Here is an 11,762-nt window from a genome sequence, read left to right as displayed (position 1 = left end):
TCCTGGTGTGGCACTACAGGTTAATGCACTGGACTGCAAAGTCGGCTTGAACTGCAAGGTAGGTGGTTCAAGCTCACCAGCCACTCCTCAGAAATCCTATACAGGCTCCTTATGGGTCAGAACCAAACCGATGACGCTTAACTACAACAGCAAAAACAAAGATTAAGGTGGCACTAAGGAATAAACTTTCTTGAGGCTCCTGGAAACAGGATCCTAATAAACTGTAATACCCAAAGCAGGGAATGAAATATTAAAAGGGACTAAAGTGGAGTCCGGTGTGGCATTGTGGGTTAATGCACTGGACTGCAACATCGGTCTGAACCAAAAAGTTGGTGGTTCAAGCTCACCAGCTGCTCCTTGGAAACACTATACAGGGTTGCTATGAGTCGGAACCGACTCCATGGCACTCAGCAACAACAACAACAAAGTCAGACTCAGGGAATATGGGATGAAATGTCGATGGGACTAAAGTGAAAATTTTATGAGAATTAGAAGATCTAATCAGACCTTGTATGAAGTAGTTGCATCTCTATTGCCTGACTGTATTATTTTTGTTGTTGTTGTTAAGTGCTGCTGAGTCAATTCTGAGTCATAGCGACCTTGTATTGGGTTTCGAAGGAACAAGTGGTAAGTTTGACCTGCCAACCTTGTGGTTCAAAGCAACCTCACAGGCAAGTGCTTTATACTGTGGCACCATATATTATTAGTATGGATATTATATCTAATTGGGAAATGCTCTCTCTACCTGATATTGTACACTGGAAGGTGTATAAGTCTGCCTTGTTGTTGGTAAGTGCAGTCAAGTGGGTTCAGACTCATAGTGACCCTATAGAGGGTTATCAAGTAGAGGCTGGTAAGCTTGAACCGCCAACCCTGTTGCTCAAATAGACCTTGCAGCCCAGCACATTAAACCACAACAGGATGCCAGGGATCCAAGTTTGTCTTAGGCCAGTATTTATTGGACATGCTAAATGGGAATTAAAAAACGTGGCATCAGGATTGGAGGAAGACTCATTAACAACCTGCGATATGCAGATGATACAACCTTGATCGCTGAAAGTGAAGAGGACTTGAAACATTTACTTATGAAGATTAAAGAGCATAGCCTTCGATATGGATTACATCTCAATGTCAAGAAAACAAAAATCCTCACCACTGGACCAATAAACAACATTCTTATCAATGGAGAAAAGATTGAAGTTGTCAAGGACTTCATTCTTCTTGGATCAACTATCAACACTCGCGGAAGTAGCAGTCAAGAGATCAGACGACGTATTGCACTGGGCAAATCTGCTGCACAGGAACTTTTTAAAGTGTTGAAGAGCAGAGATGTCAGCTTGAGGACTAGGGTACGCCTGACCCAGGCCATTGTGTTTTCAATAGCCTCATATGGATGCGAAAGCTGGACAGTGAATAAGGAGGATCTTAGAAGAATTGATGCCTTTGAGTTGTGGTGTTGGAGGAGAATACTGAAAGTGCCATGGACTGCCAAAAGAACCAATAGATCTGTTTTGGAAGAAGTGCAGCCAGAGTGCTCCTTGGAGGCCAGGATGGCTAAGCTTCGTCTCTCCTACTTTGGACATATTGTCCAGAGGAAACAATCGTTGGAGAAGGATGTCATGCTGGGTAGGGTGGAGGGTCAGAGAAAAAGAGGAAGACCCCCAACGAGATGGATCAGCCAGGTGGCATCATTGATGGACTCAAGTGTGGCAGCGGTAGTGAGGTTGGCCCAGGATCGGACATTTTTTCGTTCTGCTGTGCATGGGGTCGCTATGGGTCGGTTCCGACTCGATGGCACCTGACAACAACAACAACAACAAATGAGAATCATTATTGTTGTTAGGTGCCATTGAGTTGGCTCTGACTCTTAGCAACCCTGTGCAAAACAGAATGAGACATTGCCCTTTTTGGTGTCATCCCAACAATTGTTGCTATGCTTGAGCCCACTGGTGCTGCCTTTGTGTCAGTTCAGCTCATTCGATATCTTCCTTTTTTCACTGATCTTCCAATTTTCCAAGTATGAAGTCCTTCTCCAGGGACTGGTCCCTTTTGATAACAGCTCTGAAGTAGGAGAGACGAAGTCTCACCATCTTCACTTTTAAGCAGCATTCTGGCTGTACTTCTTCCAAAACAGATTTGTTGGTTTGTTTTCTTTTCTTTTGGTAGAACATGTTTCTTTAAATATTCTGCTCTAAAACCATAATTCAAATGTTTTGGTTCTTCTACAGTCTTCCTCATTCACTGTATATGAAGCAGTTGAAAACATCATGGCTTGGCTCAGCATAACAACTAAGTTGAGAACTAACTCAAACGGAAATCTTTGCTCTTTAAAGAGGTCTTTTGCAGCACATTTGACTAATGCAATATGTTGTTTGATTTCATGACTGCTGCTTCCATAAGCATTGGTTGTGGATCCAAGCAAAATGCAATCTTGGACAGCTTCAATCTTTCTCTGTTTATTAGGTTGTTATTTATTGGTTCTGCTATGAGTGGCCCAAACCCACTCAAATTGCTAATTTGAAACAGTTTCAGATATCCGGTGGGCAAAAAGAGATTACTGCTTTCTTTAAAGCCATAATAAAAGGCTGGAGTGTTGCTACCAACAAATTTTCATTATAGCAGTCCTGTCTGACCTAAATAAAGTAGTTCCACATTTGGCTTCAGTTGTTACAGACATGATATCAGTGGTCTGAAATATAGAAAATATATCAGGCTAAAGGAAACTGGTACACAGTGATTGATCTTGCAAAAGTCTTTCTTTTCATCCCAATATCAGAAAAGATTCAGCTGCAATTTGCTTTTGTTTGGGAACAATTCCAATATGCTTTCAATGTTGGCACTGTGTTATTTGAATTCAGTGGCTTACTGCCATAATATGCTTAGAAGAGACTAAGACTTGATGCAGTTGTCAAGTACAGGGATATAAAACATTGAAGATATTATGTTTATGTCAAACATGGAAGAATAGACTAGGACAGATTTGAAAACAGTAGTGGCCTGTATGACCTAGTGAGTCAGGTTAATAAATCCAGCAAAAGTCCAGGGCCTGGCTATATGGTCAGGCAAATGAGCAATGGAAAACTGGACTATTAAAGTGACATCCACATGAGATAAGGACCTATAGAAAATACTATGTAAATGTTAAAAGTGCATCAGAGGAGGGCTTGTCAAAGACCGTCAGAAGAACCCCCTTTCTGGATCAGAAGATAATTTGAATCAGCAAGTGGACATGTTGGTATGCACCCTTAATGTGGCCAAATGGGTCCATGAAATGAGTGGACATGGTTGTAGTGCAGAGATGCAGAGATGGGCTGAATCTAGTCACATCTATCTTGTACCCACTGAGCATAAAATGCCAATAAGGACTACTTTGTCTGCCAGCAAGAAAGACAGAAGTTACAGATGCATCTGGGTCAGATTCCTTGAGGGTATGGAGACGTCCCTATGCATAGCTGGCAAGAGGTGCCAGGTGTCTACAAATGGGTCCACACTGTAATAGATACACACTCAGGACTGGCCTTTGCATCCTGTACAAGATGCAGATGCAAAAATATAGTTAAGGGATTAGAACAAAATATATTTTATCACCAATATGGGTAACCAAGTTGTATTTCCTCAGATCAAAGAACATACTTCACAGCCCACAGAGTACACCAATGGGTAAAGAAATATATTAGGTGGACATACCACATAGCATATCACATTCACATTACATTAATGGTAGGATAGAGCAGAGGAATGAGAGTTGAAACATTTGTTATGTAAAATAGGGTGAGATAAAGGCATGAAGGGCTGGCTCACATGCCTTAATCAGTGTATATTCACATTCAACATGAGGGGGACAAGGGAAGATCACTACTGGATAGACTCATACCTTTCTCAGGTGGATCTGGAGAAGAGGAAATGGGAGGGGACACTGGTGTCACTGTACAGTTCTTTCCCACATCATCTGAAATTGCTTTTTAACTGCTGGATTCTGCAGTCCCAGGACAAGAGATACAGCTTCAAGTGGCAGAAGCAAGAGCAATCCCTAAACAAGTGATTGCAACTATACCCCTAAACCTCTATGCCAGAATTCCTAAGTACCAGATGGGATGGATTGTACATTGCCCATATGGCAAAACTGAAGTACACAGTGAATAGTAATGTATTGCCTAGTGGCCAAGATTTTCCACTAGTCTTTTATCTATGTAACCCTACTCAACATGAATGGGAGTAGACTAAGGGAGATGAACTTGCTAACAAACTATATTGGAAAAGCAACTGAAACTGATATCTCTTCCCAAGGTGAAAAGTTTGGGTAAAAATAAATGACAAATGAATGGAAAGAAGGAGAAATAATAACTGAAGGTAAAGGAATAAATGTGTTATGCAGCAAGGAAAACCTAAAAATTATGCTTAGAACTTGGGAAAGACTCAGAACAAGAGAATACTTTTCTCTCAGTTAAATTTTATCAGGGCCAAGAAGGTGAAGACAAGACAAACTTTTGAAGCATCTGACCAGATCAGATGGACATATACAGCAGAACTGAATGGCTAAACTTACCCTCAGGACTCTGCCATACTAAAGGACTAACTGTTAATGACTGGGATATCCAGTCTTGTATGTTTGTTTCACTTTGGATATTTTTATATCTGGGTTAACTCCTGGGTGGAGGTGTCATATATGTTCATCTCAAACCGCTCTCTACCATTGTTCATTCTCAGCCCAAGGAACTCATTTTAGTATCTCTTGTAAAATTGGTCTTGCTTTTACAAATTCTTTAATTTCTGTTTATCAGGAGATGGCCCAGTTTTGCCATCATATTTGAGGGGCAGTTTTTCTGGGCATATGATTCTTGGTTGACAATTGTTTTCACTCAATGTTTTATATATGTCATTCTACTGCCTTCTTGCCTGCATGATTTCTGCTAAGAAATCAGAGCTTAGTCTTACTGATTTTACTTGGTAGGTAACTTTTCATTGTTCCTGAGCTGCACTCAGGATTCTTCCCTTGATTTTGTTTGTCTGCTTGTTTTGTGAATTTGATTATGATATGTATTTTCATGATTTTTATTTCGGGGTCCATCCTGTTTGTGGTTCACTCAAATTCTCAAATACTTTTCTGATCTTTCTTAACACTAAGGTAGCGTAGTGGTTACGAATCGGGCTGCAGACCACAAGGTCAGCAGTTCGAAACTACCAGCTGTTCCGTGGGAGAAAGAGGAGGCTTTCTGCTCCTGTAAAGATTTACAGCCTCAGAAACCCTGTACAGGATTGCTATGAGTTGGCATATAACAACAACAACCTGTCATGTTTTCCTGAATTCTTCCAAATTTTTGGTTTTGTTTTCCTTGATTTTGCCTTTATCTTTCTCAATCTTTTTCTTAATCCATTGAAGGTACCTAAATACCATTCTCTTGAATTATCAGATAGTTCCAATGCTACTTCTTCCTCAGAAAGGTCTATTAGTTCTGTATTTTGATAACTTGTTTGAGACACTCTGCATTGTTTCTTCTGAAACTGCCTGTTTTCTCTAAGACATTGTGATGTTGTTGTGTTTGTATTTAATTGGTGACTGTATTTTGTTGTGTTCTTAGGTACTTACCACCTGTCTCCTAGTGAGTAAAATAGTGACTGTGAGTGCACATGAATTTTTCAGTTCTTTGTTCACCATAACTCGGCATAACTTAGTTGATGGTGGATTTGGATGATGTTGGGGAAGTAGGAGAAAACAGGCAAACAACAAGAAAAACATTAATAACTACAGAAGAAAAAAGGAACGTAAAATAAAAAGCAAGAAAAAAGGAAAACTAGAGAGTGGGGACAGAAAAGAGAATAGTAAAGAAAGACTAGGAGAATAAGATAAAAAAAAATAGTAAAGAAAGACTAGGAGAATAAGATAAAAACAAAAAGAAAAGAGAAACCGAAGAAAAAGAAAGGATAAAAAACAAAGTTAGGAAAAGAAAAGAAACACAAAGAAAGAAAGGACAAAAATGGGGTAGTATAAAAACCCAGAGACAAGAAAACTGTGGGGGACAGCACATTTGGTAGGGGTCAATATCCTCTGCCAGACAAGGAGCTGGCAGGGTGTGGAGGGGCAAGGGCTGTGGGAGTAGCATGCCCAGTCCTAGATAGGAGTTCCTACAGGTCTAGATGCTGCCTGGGCTCAGGGCATCTGATCTGAAAGTAGTTTATGCCAGCTCAGAAGGTGGCGAAAATCAAGGTGCTTGTTCCAGGAAAGAACTCTTTATGGCCCAGAGGACAGTTGGGTGCTAGGCAACTGGTTATGGAAGAAGTTCTTGGTCTCTCAGATGGCTTAGACCTGAAACTGTGCGTTCTACTGGTCTGATGAGGCAGAGTTCAGGCTCCTCCAGATGCAGGAGGTAAGAATGGTAAACATAGCACAGCTCCAGCCTCAGGCAGAGCAGGAGTTTTGCAGGATGGTGGGAGAATTGCCAGCTGATAGTGGTGCTGGCCATGATTCTTGTCACCAGGAGGAAGTGGGAAACAAGGAAAATCCCACCTTTCTTGCTACCAGATATCAAATTATGTTTGTATTGTTAGGTTACTCCCTAAATGGAACACTGCTTGCAATAGTTCAAAATGGCTGAGCCAAATCAGGTCAGCTGAGAGGTCACCCATAGGTCTCCCCTGTCACAGCTTTTGTTCAGACGCATCTTCTAGTGGGTATTCAATCCATTTCTCAATGTTTTCCTCTGAAACTTAGGTTTCCAGGATTGCCCTTTGTTTAATTTGTTCTATTGTATCTTTGTTTCTAGGGTCTGTGTGAAGTGTCTACCTATTCTGCAATATTGTCAGAAGTCCTACATCTCTTCTTAAGCATGTGACTTTAGGCAAATTAGCTAAATAGTTCCTCATTTGGAAAACAATAGGAATGATTTTATCTAAATCATTCAAATTCTCATGGAGATGAAATAAAATATATGAACTAGCAAGCACTTCATGCAAAATAAGTGTGCTATTCATATTATTTGCTTTATACTGCTTATTATTGTGATGTATAATTTTAAGTGTCATTTCAATGTTTAGATAAGATAATAAATTTAAGAAATCAATTGTACTTAAAATATCATTGTTTAATGGTTCCTGATATCACTAAGTAGAGCCACATGTAAAAAGCTTTGAATATAAAGTATAAGCACGGAATTGTTAACTGCAAAGTCAAACGTTCAAACCTACCAACTGCTCCTCAGAAACCTTATAAAGGTTCACTATGAGTCTGAACCAACTAGATGGCGGTTAACAACAACAACAACTCTCACTCCAAGGTACAAGTAGGTCAAGGACAAAAGGTATTTTTTTTTTCCCTCACTTTCAAGGAAAGTCACCATTTGTCTGTCAGATTGTCTTACTGTGGTGGCTTGTGTGTTAGTCTGATTCTGGAAGCTATATCTCTGGTGTTTTGAATACCAGCAAGGTCACCCATGGTGAACCGGTTTCAGCTGAGCTTACAGAGTAGTCATAGTCTCAAGTTCCTCCCAGGCTTTCTGAGCAGTAAGCCCAGTCTTTTTTACTTCGAATTTTGGGTTCTGTTCCATATTTTCCCACTCTAGCCAGGACTTCTAATGTGATCCTGTTCAGAGCAGTTAGTAGAGGAAGCCTGTCACCATCTAATTATTTTGGTCTCAGAGTCATGGTGATTAATGTTCACTTGCTCTGTTGGTCCATTGGACTTGTTGATTGAAAGTGTCTTCAATTTTCGTCACTCTTCGTTCCTTTGAGTATGGAGACCGTTAACAGCTACATCTTAGATGGTGGTTCATGAGATTTTGGATCCCAGAGGCTACTCACCAATGTGTTGTTGTTATTGTTGTTAAGTACTGTGGAGTCGGTTCCGACTCATAGTGACCCTGCACAGGGTTTCCGAGGCTGTAAATCTTTACAGGAATAGAACACCTCATCTTTCTCCTGTGGAAATGCTGGTAGTTTCGAAATGCTGACCTTGAGGTTAGCAGCCAGATTCATGTAGAAAATTGTCTTTGTGAACTATGTTATGCTGACTTACCATGTTATTGAGATTATGGTCCTGAACCCCCAGGCCCAGAAATTCATTGCCTTAAGACATTTGAATAGTACTGCAATGAACATCAGTGTGCATATACCTACTAGAGTCATAGTTGCACCCTGTATGATCCACTACATTTATTGGTGTCTTTGCTGCAAAGGTAAATACCCTCTTCCAAAGTATCATATATTTGTGGTTATACTCTCACTCTCCCTCACACATTCATTCAGCCTGTGTATCTGTCCATGTATCTACCTGCAGAGCACTATTGTTTGAGATTTCTATATAACACTATTTACCTCTATTCCCTTGGCCTCTTGCCTACCTCCCTGTGTCTTCACTGGTCTTCATCATTTTTCTGTCAACCTATCTCTTCTTGTTTATTGCCCTCCCTGTCACCCGGGTTGACAAGTGTCTACCCTCTAGCCAGTATTTCAGTTTCCCTTCCCTCCCAGCCAAGCAACCATCAAAGAATATTTCTTTTAGCATGAACATTTTTTCTTGAGTTTTTACAATAGTGGTCTCATACAATTCATGTTCTTTTGTGATTGTCTAGTTTCACTCAGCATAATGTCATCCGTGCTATGAGGTGTTTCTGAGATCCATTGTTATTCTTCAACATTGCATAGTATTCCATTGTGTGTGTGTACCAAAGTTTGTTTATCTATTCTTCTATTGATAGGGATTTAGGCTGTCTCCATCTTTTTGTTATTGTGAATAGTACTGCAATGAACATCAGTGTGCATATACCTACTAGAGTCATAGTTCTTATTTTGGGGGGAATATATACCAAGTACTGGGATTTCTGGGTCACACTGTATTTCTATTTCTAACTTTTGGGGGAAGCAGCATATCTTTTTCACAGTGATTGCATCTTTCACAGTGCCACCAGTAATGTAGAAGGGTCCTAGTTTCTCCACACTGTTGCTAACATTTGTTGTTTTCTGTTTTGTTTTTAACTTTGCTATTCATGCTTGTGTGAAATGGCATCTCACTGTTATTTTAATTTGCATGTCTCTAATAGCTAATGATCATGAACATTACTTTATACATTTGTTGAAGTGTCTGTTCTTGTCCTATGCCCATTTTTTCATTGGATTGTTGGTATTTTTCTAGTGAAGGTTTTGTAGTTATCTTTAAATTTTAGATATTAGTCGCTTGTCTGATATGTCACTGCAAAAATATTTTTCCTATTCTGGGGGCTCTCTTTTTACTATTTTGGCAAAATCTTTTGATGCACATCATGTCTAATTTTTAACAAGTCCTAGTTATCTATTTATTAATGTTGGGGTGAGATGATACCTCATTGTGTTTTGATTTGTAGCTCTCCTGGTGTGGTGCTGTAGAATAAGCACTGGACTATAAGGACAGTTTGAACTACAAGGTCAGCTTTTCAAATGCTCCATTCACTCCTTGTAAACCACTATGAGTCAGAACCAACTTGACAGCAATTTTCAACAACAGCAACAATGGATAATGTTTCTTGTTATGTGTGTTGGCTTCTTGAATGTCTTCTTTGGTGAAGTGTCTGGTTATCTCCTCTGCCCATTTTTTAATTGAATTATCTTTTTCTGGTACAGGTATTGTAGTTTTTTATACATTTTAGAGATTAGTCACTTGTCTGATATGTCATTCCAAAACATAAAATTTCCCAATGTGGGCTCACTTTTTACTTTTTTGGTGAAAGATTTTGATGCATGTTGTTGTTAGGTGCTATTGAGTCAGTTCTGACTCATAGCATCCCTGTACAGAGTTTCTAAGGAGCAGCTAGTGGGTTTGAACTGCTGACCTAGTGGTTAGCAGTCCAGTGCTTACAGTGTCTAATTTTTAGGAGGTTCCAATCACCTATTTTTTCACCTACTATTTGTTTATTTTAGTTGTATTCAACATTGTATTGTTGCCAAGTATCAGAGCCCTTATGACGGTCCCTGTTTTTTCATTAATGATCTTTATAGTTTTAGATTTTACATTTAGGTCTTTAATCCATGTTGAGTTTGTTTATGTATATGGTTTGATATATGGATCTCCTTTCATTATTCTGCAAAAGGATTTCTAGTTTTGCCAGCATCATTTGTTAAGTGACTATCTTTTCCTCATTTAATGCATTTTGGCCCTTTGTCCAAGATCAGCGAACTAGATGTGGATGGATTTACGTATGTGTTCTCTATTCTGTTTCATTATTTGATGTAGCTTTCATTATTCCAGTATCAGGCTGTTTTGACCACTGTGATTGTGTAGATGATTTTGAGATCAAGAAGTGAGAGGCCTCCAACTTTGTTGTTCTTGTTAAGCAATGCTTTGCTTATCAGAGGGCATTTTCTTTTCCACATAAAATAATTGATCAGATTTCTATCTCTTCAAAGAATGAAGTTGGAATCTGCGTTGGGATTGCATTATATCTATAGCTTTCTTTGGGTAGTGTTGGTATTTTTACAATGTTAAATGTTCCTATCCATGTTGTTGTTAGATGCCATTGAGTCAATACTAATTCATAATGACCCTATTCACAGCAGAACAAAACACTGCCTGGTCTTTCATTAACCACACAATTTTTGCTACGCTTGAGCCCATTTCACTGCCTGTGTGTCTTTCCATCTTGCTTAGGGTCTTCCTCCTTTTCTCCACCCCACCACTTTACCAAGCATGATGAACTTCCTACCCATGACCATGGTATACTCTTAGATTTTTGTAAGTCTTTTTGGGTATCTTGTAGTAGAATTTTGTAGTTTTCTTTGTATAGGTGTTTTGTTTCTCTGGTTAGATTCATTCCTAAGTATTTCATCATTTGGGTGCCTAAAGTATACAGTGTTATTTTCCTGATTTCCTTTTCAGAGCTGTCTTTATTAGTGTAGAGAAATCCAATTGAGTTTTGTATATAGATGTTGTACCCTGCTACATTGCTGAATCTTTCAATGTGTTCTAATAAAATGCTGAGTATTTGGACTTCTGTATGTATAGAATCGTATCATCTGAAAATAGAGTTTTAGTTGTTCTTTGTCAATTTGGATCTTTTGTTTCCCTTTCTTGTCTTATACTTCAACGAAGACTAAACCGTTTTGACTAGATGTTGTGAGGAAGGGCATCCTTGTCTTGTTTCTGTTCACAGAGGGAATGCTTTCAGTTTCTCTCCATTAAGAGTAATGTTGGCTATTGGGTTTGTATATATGCTTTTAATTATGTTAAGAACTTTCCCTCCTACTCCTATTTTGTTGAATATTTTTATGAGGATGTGATGTTGGATTTATTCAAATGCTTTTTCTGGAGGAATTGATATGATCCTGTGGTTCTTTTCCTTTTATTTATGTAATGGATTATGATGATTATTTTGGTAATAATGAACAATTTTCATATGGATTCCACTTGGTCATGATGTATTATTATTTTTGATATGTTTTTAAATTCTATTGACATGGATTTTGAAGAGAATTTTTGAATCTATGTGCATGGGGGATATTGCTCCATAATTTTTTTAGTGATGCATTTGCCTGGGTTTTGTATGAGGGTTTTGCTCACATCATAAAATATATTCAGGTATTTTCCTTTCTTCTTTATGCTCTGGAAGAGTCTGATTAGATCTTTTCTGAATATTTGGTAAAATTCACCAGTAAAGTTGACTGGGCACAGATTTTTTTTTTGTGTTGGGAATATATCTTAATGACATGATCAATTTCTTCATTTGTCGTAAATCTGTTTAAATTTTCTTTCTTCTGTGTTAGTTTAGGTAGGTCGTATTTTTCTAACTATTTATTCAAGT

The sequence above is a fragment of the Chrysochloris asiatica genome, unplaced genomic scaffold (genome assembly GCF_000296735.1).
Source record: "Chrysochloris asiatica unplaced genomic scaffold, ChrAsi1.0 scaffold00043, whole genome shotgun sequence".
Classification (NCBI taxonomy): Eukaryota; Metazoa; Chordata; class Mammalia; order Afrosoricida; family Chrysochloridae; genus Chrysochloris; species Chrysochloris asiatica.
The sequence above is the reverse complement of the archived record's forward strand: the minus strand, read 5'-3'. Positions refer to the sequence as shown.